Consider the following 13,896-nt stretch of genomic DNA (forward strand, 5'->3'; position numbering starts at 1 on the left):
CTTTATTTTTCTGCATATGATCATGATAAAGGATCACGACACCCTTCACATTTCCAAGGAAAACCCAACTGAAAGTTTGTCCTTGCCAAACTCCATAAAACAGCCACTTTACAGTAAACCAGCAGAGCATTGCATCACCCTAATAAAGCTGTAGGTTTCATCACATGCACCAACAAATCTACACGGCTAGTTTCTGCACTCCTCTTTTCCAGAATTTTACACCTATTGTACCAAACAGCATTTTAAACACGGACATATCAACTCCCTAATAAAGCAAAAACAAAGGCATTTCCCTTATTAGAAACAAGATACCCCATCACTTAAAGTCTTCAAACATTATTGCACTTTCAGAACTTGACAATGCATTCAATGAAACAATCCGCAGACAGCTAGTTTTAACAGACAGATTAGAAAACACTTTGAAGCAGACACGGATGTCCTAAACTGTTTATTAGGTAAGAATTTTACAAACATTACTTGTGTTAGCGGTAGCGGTGGAGCTGGAGAGTACCGCGCCTTCTCCAGGCTGCGCGGCGAGAACCACCGGTCGTGCGGAGGACCCTGTGGCCCTGGCCGAGGCCGTGGTCCTTCCTGCCTGCATGCGCCAGCCCTGTGCTTGTGGACTGCTGTGGCGATCCACTGGGTGTCAGGGTTTCTTCTCTTAGCTTTATGGGATGGATCAATGAGGACAACCTCCAAAGATCCGTACGGAGAATCTTCACCAACCCAGTAAGGCTTCAGAACCCTCCGGGCCCCAGAGCGGCGCCCAGCTGGCTCCTTGGCGGCAGAGGGGAGGCTTCGAGCGAACCCGAGCCGGTTGACGCCATGGTGGACAGGCGCGCCGCAGGTGGCGCCACGGTGGACAGGCGCGCCGCAGGTGGCGCCACGGTGGACAGGCGCGCCGCAGGTGGCGCCACGGTGGACAGGCGCGCCGCAGGTGGCGCCACGGTGGACAGGCGGGCCGCAGGTGGCGCCACGGTGGACAGGCGCGCCGCAGGTGGCGCCACGGTGGACAGGCGCGCCGCAGGTGGCGCCACGGTGGACAGGCGCGCCGCAGGTGGCGCCACGGTGGACAGGCGCGCCGCAGGTGGCGCCACGGTGGACAGGCGGGCCGCAGGTGGCGCCACGGTGGACAGGCGCGCCGCAGGTGGCGCCACGGTGGACAGGCGCGCCGCAGGTGGCGCCACGGTGGACAGGCGCGCCGCAGGTGGCGCCACGGTGGACAGGCGGGCCGCAGGTGGCGCCACGGTGGACAGGCGCGCCGCAGGTGGCGCCACGGTGGACAGGCGCGCCGCAGGTGACGCCACGGTGGACAGGCGGGCCGCAGGTGGCGCCACGGTGGACAGGCGGGCCGCAGGTGGCGCCACGGTGGACAGGCGGGCCGCAGGTGACAGGCACGCTTAGGGACCGGGCGTTTGCGGCCACCGCGGCGCACGCGAGCCGATGCCTGACGTAGCCTTGCTTGGCCTCGCAGCCCAGCCGCGCCTTGTCGGGCCGGCGGGGCGCGGGGCGGCGCAGCGCCGAGAGCTGGGGTGCTGCCCGCGGCGCCCCCTGAGCAGAAGCGCATCGCGTCCGACGGCTGCTTCGGCCCCAGCTCCCGGGTGTACGCGCAGGCGCCCATCGCGGCTCACCGGACGGCCGCCGCCGGACGGAAAGGGAGCCCCCAGCTTTCTGATCTCCTTCTAATGTTTGGGGTGCAGGCCGAAGTGGGCGCTGATAAATTCAACAACAACTGAATATAAATATATGTATATATTTACATATACACACCATACCCCACTGAATATAACATACGCCTATTTATTAAAATATACATGTCTACGTTTATATTTAGAAATTATTTATATTATTTGTATTCTAATTTATTATGATTATAAGTATATAATTAGTATATGTTTTATTACTATAATTTAATTTATTATAAGTCTATAATTATATATTTTATCATTATGCTTCATTATGATTATGACATATTTTATTATTTATTGTTACAATTGTAAATTTATAAATATATTAAAAATAATTATTATATTAAAGACAAGTGTTTGGCTGTCCCCTCTAGAAATATTTATTATAATCTTGGTGACCCTGAAAGGAATCGTGGCAGAGTTTCTACAGTTACCTGGTTTTTCAGGAATTTGGTGGGCTGCTGACACTTAGCGGTGTGTGGTGTAACGTGAGACCAGGGCTGGATGGCCTGCCCATGCCCTGCTTGTGTTCTAAATAAAGTGGGCAAAGGTTTGTAAAAAAAGGAATCTGGAGGCTCTGGTTTCTCCTTGGCCACCACGCCTCGTTCCCAGGATCCCAGTAAAGCAAAGAGACAAGGAGGCCCGAGGGACAGAGCCCAGGCCCTAGGCTGCCCGCTGGCCCTCCAGCTGCACCCTGTTTGCCACCTGAGAGAGGCCACAGCTGCTGGTCCAGGACTTGTCCACACGCACCAAGGGCAGGGGACGCAGCCTTGGTCTGCACTGGGCTCTGATCTGCTCCCAGCACACGGAGTCACAGCCTGATTAATACCCTGTGTACACCAAGGACAATGGAAGGCAAGGCTTTGTCCCTGCGTGGCAAACTGCAACTTCAGGGATCAGAAAATCCCACCCAGTTCTAATCCTTCCGCATCTCACACGCTCATCCTTTTACTATACCGAGTGGCTGGCGGTCAAGTTCCTTGGTACTCATCACCTTTCAATATATTCATCTGCTAGTAGTCCTCAGTAAAGGATGGTGTCAGGCCCACGTTTCTAAGAGAAAGAAGGAAAAGAAAAGGAAATCACGTTATATACCAACCAGGACAAATGCTGGCAAAAATTTCAGTGTATAAACCTAAGAGAATAGAGGTCTCTTCTCCAGAAGACAAACCAACAAAATCCACAGAACCTTGGTTTACTTATCTCTACAATGGGAAGATACTCCCTAACCCCTCAGAGATGAAATCTGTAACAATTTCATAGCTCGGGGATGAATTAGACAGAAATTTGGAAGGTGCAGAGGGTTTAGATGTAGTATTAAGATGTAGTGAAATGGTACCATTAAAATCAATCTTGCACAGAGCTTTCAAAAATCTTGTGCTATGGTGACTCTATTTCGCCTTAAAAGTGGGTAACAGCTTCTCTCAAATTCTCAAATTCTTCTTCCACTCCCAACTACTCTAATGCCCCTCATCATTGCTCCATATCTGGGAGAATAATTCTGGGAACTTATCCACCAAAAACGTGTTTAAATTCTTTCTTTGCCTCCACTCAGCCTCCCAAGAAAGTATGTGTGTAGTACTACCTCCTACCCCAGTGAATCTAATTTTTGATTCTTCTGTCAACTAAAAAGAAAACAAAACAAAATGCACAACCTAAGAGCTGAGAATTATGTTTTGTTTGGGGACCTTACTGAGAACTATAGCCCAGGAAGGCAGCCTCTCAGATCACTCCGAGGGACTGTTCCAAAGAGGTCAGGGAGGAATCAGGTTGTATAGGAGTTTTTGCTGGGGAAAAAAATGTAGTTGAACATCAAAAGATCACTGCTAATCATAAAAAAGTAGACATCTTAAGTTAAGGATTTTAGTGCTTTTCTGTTTATGGGAAGACGCAAGAGTCTGGGCTCATTGAAATCATTCCTTTGATAAGCATCTTAGCTATCTAAGGCCAGTATCTTGTTTTTCTCCATCCTGAGTTCCCCTCAGGGCGTACCATCAGGGGGGCTGCCATGGCTGATGGCTTGATGGCCTGAAAACCCTTTGTTTACTGACATGGCAGGTGACATTCTTTGTCCACACTTCCTAAAAGGGTCCTGGTCTCTGTAAAACTGGGGGAGAACATTGCTGGCCGCCACCACTGGCCAGGATTTCTGCGTGTTACATGACGCCTCTCTTCCTGGCCTTTCTTTCACGGGGTTAAGGTGACCTCCTAGGCACTCTCTCCTTTCCCTGACGAAGTCACAGAGCCCCATGGACCTCCATTGGACAAAGGCTTGGACTGTATTTGGACTGAGTAGTTTTCATCTAAGGGGCATTGGCAGGGTTATAAGAGTTTGTCCCATTGTGTTACAGGCAGGTCCTAACCACGAGGAGAGTGGAACACCAAACCCCAAAAGGGATTTTGGTTTGGCTCAGTTGCTCTGCTTAATTGGGAAGGTCTGGTCACCGAAATTTCACAAGAAAAGGAAACCACGTATCATGTTGAATGTATCGTCTTGGGCACATTTATCTTAAACTGGATATAAACCTGATACCTCAGCCAAGTTTTTCTGTACAACCACAATGTTTCATGGGAAGAAAACAAAAGTACATTTTTTGAGTGGGGCACAGGCCTAATAGTATGGTTTCTAATAAAGGTCAAAGGTCTGGGGGAGATTTTGGTGAAATCAGCTAAAGTGCTTTGCTCGGCTTGAACCCAGAGCTAACTGAGGTTTCAGGTTTCATGAAGAAATTTGCCCAGCAACAAGGTTTATAACGTGTCATTTAGTAGCTGGTCTTCATAGCTCGAGGCCTCTTCAGTATGGCTGTGGCTTGAAAATGCTCTAAAAACCACAGGAAACATTTTCCCAATGAATCATAATCCTTCTGGGAAGTCAGAGGAGTCAGTCAAATGTGCCTCCATTTTTCCTTGGGCCACTTGGACAATTCAGATAACAGAGCACGGAGACCACAGCCCACGTTTTTTCAGATCTAAAGATGAACTTGTTATTTGAGTGGGATTGAGGCAGGGAGTGAATTTCTGTGAAGGTACATGAAAAGGGGGCTGATTGCAGCTAACAGACCTAGGACGCATTTTCTAAGTGATTTTTCCTAAATTTGCTGATCCCATATCCAAATCCTACTCAGTTAAGAAACATCCAAATTCCTTTGCCCCACGGTGCCTGGATTCGTTCTACAAGCGCCAAAGGAAGAGTTTATTAGCCCCAGAGTACCTCTCAGGCTGACAATCTGAACAGCCAGGGGCGAAGAATTGTAACACTGCGAGCGGAAGGCCCATTCTTGAAGCCACATTGTGGCCGGTGGAATTATGTTCCTCACACCTCAACAAAGCCAGACCAACCCTAGCGGCCATTCAGACACAGCCCGGTGTTCACAGAGCCTAATTGGGCTGGTTTCCTTTGGCCCAACCCAAGAAACCGAAACAGTACTTCTGTACTTAGAATTTCCCATGCGGGAAAAGCTACTGTCTTCCAACTGGAGAGAAGTCAGTGCACGGAACCACACTAGTGATAGTTCGGGGTAACAGCTGGACTCAATTCACCTTGCCGCTACGACAGAACGAATTACCAGGCGTGTTCAGAATATGAGCACAATTGGAGGACTAGGTATCCTTTCTTTTTTTTTTTTTTAATTTTTAAACTGTATTTTATTTATTTTTATTGAGGTCTAATTGACATATAACATTATTAGTTTCAGGTGTATCACATAATGTTTTGATATTTGTATGTACTGTGAAATCATCACCACAATAAATCTACTTGACATCTTTCTTCACATATAGTTTACAAATCTTTTTTTTTTTTTCTTGTGATGAGAGCTTTTAAGAACTCCTGCCTTAGCAACTCCAAATATACAAGACAGTATGATTAACTACAGTCATCGTGCTGTATGTTGCATCCCCAGGACTTATTCATAACTGGAAGTTTGTACCTTTTGACTCTCCGTCACCCATTTTGCTTCCCAGCACCCCACATCCCTTGTCTCTGGCAACCACCAATCTGTTCTCGGTATCTGTGAGCTTGTTTTCTGTTTATTATTATTATCATCATCATTATTATTATTATTATTATTATTATTATTTTAGAGTCCACATGTAAGTGAGACCGTATGGTATTTGTCTTTCTCTGTCTGACTTATTTCACTTAGCAAAATGCCCTAAAGGGCCATCCATGTTGCAAATGGCAGGATTTCCTTCTTTTCCATGGCTGAATAAGATTTCATTGCCTATATATACACCACATTTTCTTGCATTCATCTGTTCATTGATGGACGCTTACGATCTTTCTTAAGCTCAGGCATTTTATGTTGCTACTGTTGTTGATGGCAGAGCCGCGTGGCTTGTGGGATCTTAGTTCCCCGACCAGAGACTGAACCTGGGCCCTTGGCAGTGAAACTGCCGAGTCCTAACCACTGGACCACCAGAGAATTCCCAAGCTTAGGCATTTTTGAAAATAGCTCTGTATGTAGCAAGAAACACTAAAAGAAAAGTGATTCTTCTCCATATGCCCAATAAGGTGGATTATATTATAACTGTGCCTCCAGGCCAAGGCTGGGGCATTCAAAGAAGGGCCTGGACAGCTAGGAAAGATTTCCTGCAAGAGATTTGAGAGGGGACTAACAATATGTAGTTCTTTCAAATAGACCATCAAACAAAAGGACGTACAATGTACAATAGGTATTAAAATAAGCCAAAGGGTAACTACAGAGAAAAAGGCTGGCAGGAGAAAGATAACACACTAAAGACATCACATGACCCCGTACTTGTTTGTTAGGGAGATGCAGCAACTAACCAGGCTCACTGCAAAGAGGAACCTACAATCCGTTCCATTAAAGAAGCCAGAAGGAGAAGGAGAGCTCAACAGCGAAGGAAAAGCATAATGATTTGAGAAGCTCTGGGGGCTTCGAAGTGGAGAGCCATCATCCCCATTCGCCTAGGAATAAGGGGCTTCCCACTGTAAGAACTCTGGGCAACTTGTGCAAATTTGCGGAAACTTCATATGGGTTAGACCAATCCCACCATGGCAGGAAGCTCTCTGCCTAACCCGAGCCCTAACCCTGACCCTGACCCTAACCCTGACCCTGACCCTAACCCTAACCCTAATCCTACCCTAACCCTAAGCAGGCCCACCTCTGGACCTCACGTTTATTCTCAGACCCACAGCCGCAGGTGAGGGCAGTTCCCACAGGCCCCGACCTTGGCATGCTGGCGAGCTGCTGGCCCATGATTGTGACACACAGTCAAAAGCAGGGGGTGCAGGAGCCCGAAGGGACGGCAGAGGGAAAGGAGGGTGCTCTCTGGGGAAACCTCAGCAGCGGCGGTGGCCTGACTTTGCTCAGGCTGAAGCTGCAGGAAGAAGCAGTGCGGGCAAACTGTCCGTCAAGAACCTCGTGACACCTGGGCTCAGGTCACCTCCCTCAAATAGGCCCAGTGAAGCAGGCCGACGCCTCCAAGGCGGGGGGTGAGGTGACAACAGCTGGTGTCTCCTCTGCGGGGCAGGAGCCGGGCTTCTGTCCAGGCCGGCCTGCCTTGTCTCCACCGGCCTTGGACCTTCCTGGTTCACTCCCAGGGCAATTCCTCAGACTCATGGCATCCGTGACGGCTGGGGGTGTGGAGCCCCAGACTCAATAAGGCGGCTTCGTGATGGCCTTTTACCTAGTGTTGTAGGTAACAGTGAGCCGTTCCCCGCAGAAGACACTCGCCTCTTTCACAAGCTGCGCTCTGACATAGCTATCCCTGTGCTGGAACATTCCGTCCTGTGCCAGCACACTCCTTCAGCTCAGCACGGTGACTTTTGCTCAATAGAGGGACTTTTGCTGCCCTATTCTAGGAATACGACGTAATTCTACCCGCTCCTACAGCATCATTCGCCTTGGAAGGTTGACAGTCGCTAAGGCTTCCCAGGCAAACGAATGTTGCCTCTGAGTTTGCCCCAGCTTTTGTGGTTTTAGCACAGAAAGACGTTTCTATTTCTGACCCTGGGCGGGGGTCTCTCTCCGGTCTTCCTTCCCCCACGTTGCTAAGGAGGCTGAAAGATCATACTCCACTGTGACTTGTCCTTTTTTTCTTGCATCTATCCATCTAAGATAATTTTCTGGGCATCCTTAGAAAAGGTGAAAGACTTCACAACACTGGGTTGCTTCCGTGGTCATGTACCTGAGGTTGTGAGGGAGACTGGGGCGCATCCCTTTTAAAAACAGTCTTTGGGCCTTTTTTATATACAAGCTCTTTATTTTTTTGAAGTACAGTTAGTTTACAATATATAAGCCTTTAAAAACAAAAATGTCGACTTATAGCTGTCTCAGAATAAACCACTTGCCGAATTAAGAAATATATATTTTGGGGTTGTCTTCAAATGTCAGACGGTGTCCCAATCAACATTTCCATGCATATTTCTGAATAAGTAAGTGCTTTCATCTGAATATTTCCACAGTGTGCCCTGGACACAGGAGGTATTCACCGTTTATTAGGCGAAGAAGACAGATGGTCACAGTGACTTTGGTTCAGTGCTGTGACAGACCCAGATCAGGGCACAGTCCTGGCTGAGGGCAGAGGGGTACAGTAAGGGAGGCTTCTCAGAAAATGGAGGCTGGAAACCATCTCGGAGGATGAGTGAAACTGACTATCTGGACCATTTGAGACCGGTGATTTGTGCTTCAGACGACAGGACGTAAGATTGCAAAGGTAAAGCAAGGCCAGATCTTAGAGGGCCCCGTGTGCCAGGTCAAGGAACTTAGGCTTTATCCTGTGCACTTTCTGATTTGTTGTAAAGGATTTCGAACAGGAAAGTAACATGATTGAATTTGCATCTGGAGTCTCTTAAAGAAAGGGGTGGGGAGAGAAGAGTCTAGAGGCAAAAAACCCAGCTAAGAGCCTTGGCAATGGTCCAGAGGAGAGGTGAGGAGGGTTGGAAGTGAGGGGGAGTCACGGGGAGTGGGTAGAGGGAACGCAGTCAAATCCCCTCTACTTCAGAGTTGAAAGTAACAGGATTTCATGAGTATTGGATACTGGAGGTAACAAGGCAGGGACATCAAGAAGAACACCCTTCTAAGAGAAGGCAGCCTATCCTGAAGCATGCGTCAGACTCTGTCAGGCAGTAACTCCTGGGAGAAGATTTATCTTCTCTTAAGAAATGAGATTTACTTTCTTGCTGTGTGTCTGGAGGATGAGGAAGGCTCTGCTGACGTGGTGGAGAGGGGCTGACAGGTAGGTGAGGGCGGGGCTGGGAGCACGGGGCTTGTGCGTTCAGACTGAAATGCCGCTGGGGGTCCTTTGCACATGGGATGAGGAAGAGGACCTGTGGAGGTTCAGGACATACTCAGGTTCAGGGCTTCCCTGGTGGCGCAGTGGTTAAGAATCCGCCTGCTAATGCAGGGGACACGGGTTTAAGCCCTGGTCCGGGAAGATCCCACATGCTGCGGAGCAACTAAGCCCGTGAGCTACAACTACTGAGCCTGCACTCTAGAGTCCGCGAGCCACAACTGCTGAGCCCATGTGCAACTACTAAAGCCCACGCGCCTAGAGCCCATGCTCCACAACGAGAAGCCACTGCAGTGAGAAGCCCGTGCACCACAACGAAGAGTAGCCCCCGCTCGCCGCAACTAGAGAAAGCCTGCGCGCAGAAACGAAGACCCAACACAGCCAAAAATAAATAAATAAATTTATTAAAAAAAAAAAAAAAAAAAAAAGAACGTACTCAGGTTCAAACCAAAACCAAGATAATCCCGGGCTGCCTCTCCACCCAGCTTTGACCAGGAAAGATGCTGGACAAGAAAACTATACTAGCGTCACTCCAGAAAATTCTGTCCCGTCCCAGTGGGTTTCCTTCCAAAGAGCAAAGTGAGGAGGTGGGATCTAACAAGTCCAGGGATGGGAGGAGCACGGCGAAGTGTGCTGGTCACAGCTGGGGGTCACCAAGGCCATGTCGCCAACCAACCTGAATGCAAGGAGAGTGGTTTTCCTGCGATCATCAACAACCCTGCCTCACTGGAAAACTTGCTTCATGCAAATGGTTTCATAATAGCCTCATGTGCAGCTTGGGCGATTTGGCAGGAAAGGAATCTCCAGCTGTGTGTCGACTGTTTGCCTGCACGCTGGACCAGAAACCCTCCTTCTGCACTCTCTTTTTTCACTACTTCTTTTACGGATTTGCCACTAGAGTGGAAGCCCTCTTTACCAGGCTCCCCCTAAAACGGCTAGATATCCCCTAATCTCCCTTTTTCAGGAAAACACACTGACTAAAGCTCTGAGCACGCAGGATGGTTTGCCTGAGGGCTTCCCAGGCTAACTCCGGGCGGTGGCCCAGGTAGGCGGATCCAGGAAGGAGAGGGCGTCCACCCACCAGGGGACCAGAGAGACAGGACAAGCTGCAGCCCCGTGCGTAGGAGTCAATTAAACACAGCAAACACTGTCACAAGCCTGTGAGACACATTCCGGTGCCTGGCCAGACTCTGAAGACGACAAGGTGTGAGACTGTCCCTGCCTTGTAGAGGCTGAGCCCAGGGCTTGCAATCCAGACCCTTCTAGAGGCCTGGCAGGGAACGGGCCAAGCCGAGGGGAGCAGGTGCGGTGGTGAGTGCTGGGGTCCCCCCACTCTTTTCAAGTGTCCCTAAGTGACAGGGCTGGCTCACGGGCTAGCCACCAGTACAGATGCCCAGGGCCCTGTGCTCAGAAGGGCCCGACATTTGGGTTTTAATGCCCTTCATATAATGAATTTGATTATTAAATTTTAGTTTTGAATGTGTATTTTGTAAATGAAGTCTGATGGGACAACGGAGCAGGCCCCGGGAAGCCTCAGCCCACGGGGGGCTGTTTGTCACCAGCTCCCCAGGACAAGTTCTTTGTTCCAGCTCCCCAGCCCAGGAGAAGACAGCTGATGTTTTCCCCATTACCAGGTGGCATCTTAGACTCCTAGAAAAGACTCAAGTGCAAACTCCATGGCCCTGTGGAAGCCAGGTGAGCTTGAACTCTGGAAACCCTTGTCACCAAAGCTCGTGGGATTAAGCCACATCTTTCCAAATAAACATGGCACCAAGCTGTGAAAATATTTGCTAAATTAAGCTTTATTTAGCCTAGATCGACTGCCTTTGCTCTCTACTCTATTCAGAAACATCAAACACCAAACCAGTCAAACTAACATAACTCCCCCTCCTATCTAAAACAGGTGCTCTAAAGATGATACTTGTGAACAGTGATCCTTTTTACAGTCGTCAGAACAGCCACGCTTTATTGATTCTTTAAGCCACGCATCACATGTTTCATTGCCCTTTCCTCATTAAGTGCTCCAAACGGTCCCAGCTGGCAAGATCCCAATGAGGTGCATTGTTCCTCTTAATCCACTCTAGTTCCTGAAAGGGTGTCCCGGTCACATTCCCATAAAAGGATAACAGTTTCCAAGGGCAACAGCAGTTATACATGGAAAATTAATGAATTTGGTTTCTTTATTCAAATAAGCACTTGTGGAACAATAAAATTTGGCAGTGGGGCTTGAAGCAGAGAGTGGTGGTGACAGGTGGTGAGAACAGAGGATGAAGAGAAGGCAGGTCTACATCCAGAAGGAAGGGGAGCCGTGTTCATGGACCACAGATGCTGTGGGAAATGCCTGGGAGCACAGTCCTGGGCCCCAACCCACCAGGACCCAGATCATCCTGGGAAGACCAAGGAGACCAGACGGCCGGCCTTTGGAGGGCCGTGAGGCTGTCTCTTTGGCCTTACAATAAATCCCCCCTTTATTCTTTTTTTAAAAATTTATTTTATTAAAGTATAGTTGATTTACAATGTCATGTTAATTCTCCTCTTTGTTCTTGAATAATTTATTTTAACATCTTTATTGGAGTATAATCGCTTTACATTGTTGTGTTAGTTACTGCTGTATAACAAAGTGAATCAGCTATACATATACATATATCCCCATATCTCTTCCCTCTTGCGTCTCCCTCCCACCCTCCCTATCCCACCCCTCTAGGTGGTCACAAAGCACCGAGCTGATCTCCCTGTGCTATGCGGCTGCTTCCCACTAGCTATCTATTTTACGTTTGGTAGTGTATATATGTCCATGCCACTCTCTCACTTTGTCCCAGCTTATCCTTCCCCCTCTCTGTGTCCTCACGCCCATTCTCTACGTCTACATCTTTATTCCTGTCCTGCCCCTAGGTTCTTCAGAACCTTTTTCTTTTTTTTTAAGATTCCATATATATGTGTTAGCATACTGTATTTGTTTTTCTCTTTCTGACTTACTTCACTCTGTATGACAGACTCTAGGTCCATCCACCTCACTACAAATAACTCAGTTTCATTTCTTTTTATGGCTGAGTTATATTCCAATGTATAATTTTTTGTAGGCTTTTGGTTCCTTAAAATCAACAGACCTTGACAAAAAGCACCTAAAAATACCATAAAATCAGCATGTATATATATCTGGAAAGAACTCTCAAGATCATCCATTCCGATCTCTTCATTTTAAGAGGATGCCTGAGGCCCAGAGATGGTAAGTGGTGTCCCCAGACCACACAGCTGGGGTTCAGCCTAGACTCCTCCCATGTGACACTCTTTCTAAGACACCACACCACCTCTTACTTGGAAAAATGTTGTTCAACACATAGACGGACCAATAGCTATAAAACCGTACCCCAGAATCATGTTTCTAGACTAGAGAATAGAACTCTGTACCTTTATAGTCCATTTGGACTCCAATAATTAGAAATTGATGATCATTTCCCATTGTCCTGAGCTGCATTTTTTAAAATGTCAGCCTGGCTTAGGAAAAACAAATTGGTTTCTACCATTTTGTACCCATTTTTATGTAACTAAGTAACGTGCTCATGGCCTGTAATCCTAGTCTGTTTATCCAAATAGACTCTCTAGTGTACAAATTGTGTTAACAAATATATACTGTTAGGAACTATATGTAAGAAAAAGTAATGAAATTCTAGCCCAAAGATAAGACTTCATGAATGTGTGTGTGTCAGGTATTTTTCGTTTAATTTTTATTGCTGTTGGTTTAATTTTTTGTGATTTCAACTTGGTCTTCCCTTCAGTACATGTAAATAGTAGCCCCAACCTGGAAACACCAGAAGAATGGATAAACAAGCTGAAGCATATTCATGGAAGAGAATACAACTCAGCGATCAAAAGAAAAGAAAAACATAGATGGAGATTACAGTCACCATGCTGAGAAGCTTTACGTGAAAGTATTGTCTCACTTACATAGATTTCTAGAAGAGAAAACACTAATCTATGGTGGAAAATCAGAAAAGAAGCTCTTCTGGGGGCAGAGTAGGGACAGGAATTGACTGGGAAGGGGCACAGAGCAATGTCCCCATGGCGGGGGAGGTAAAGCTCTCTATCTTGCTAGGGGCTTAGGTTACAAGAGTGTATGCACATCCCCAAAACACAGCCAGTGAACATGGAAGATGTGCACATTTCATCATATGCAAATTTTACATCCAAAGGAAAAACCACAGACATTGAACCCTCAGTAATAACACGCATGCTGAAATATTTAGGGGATGGTGTACTGATGACTGTAATTTACTTGGCAGTGCCTTATTTAAAACGAGGAAGCTTGCTGGGTGGATAACGGAGTTGGACAGATAAGGCATGAAGCAAGTACGGGAAAACGTTAATTGTAGAATCTAGGTGGTAGGCGTCCGTTAAAAATTCTTACCACATTGCTGTATGCTTGAACATTTTCATAATAAAAGGTTGGAGGGAAAAGCCATGTACGAGCAGAGCAGAAGAGAGCAGGCATCTTCATAATTCAGGACCCTTTGGGCATCGGAAAGAAGCAAGGAAGCAGGGCTGGCACTGGGGCGTCCTGTGGACCATGTTATATCCAGGAATATTTCTATGCCAATGACAGACAGAAAGACTGTTGGAAACAAAAGACAATTTCCTGTTCCAGCTTTGGGGAAGACAAAACAAACACCTGAAAAAAAGGCAATGAGAAAAGCACAAATGTACCCCTCACCCCACAAGAGATTAGCCCCCGTTATCAGCAGAGACAAGCTGTGTTAAGGAGAGATAGTGGCCGAGCCAGCATCAGAGGCTAATCTCTCCGGGAATTAGAGCTTCATTAACTTGTTTTCGGCATTTTTCAGGAAGAATCCACAGATTCTGAACTATGACCGTTTGCATATTATTTCTTCTTATCACTAAAATAAATAAATAAATAAATAAAAAGAACACGGTTTGCCCACACGGGCAGTGATTG

General features: G+C 47.3%; 1 pseudogene; it reads right to left on the reverse strand.

Moving 5' to 3' along the window:
• Positions 1 to 482: 482 nt before the first annotated feature.
• Positions 483 to 1,621, reverse strand: LOC132360219 (large ribosomal subunit protein eL15-like; annotated as a pseudogene).
• Positions 1,622 to 13,896: the final 12,275 nt, after the last annotated feature.

Source organism: Balaenoptera ricei, chromosome 2 (genome assembly GCF_028023285.1).
Source record: "Balaenoptera ricei isolate mBalRic1 chromosome 2, mBalRic1.hap2, whole genome shotgun sequence".
NCBI lineage: Eukaryota > Metazoa > Chordata > Mammalia > Artiodactyla > Balaenopteridae > Balaenoptera > Balaenoptera ricei.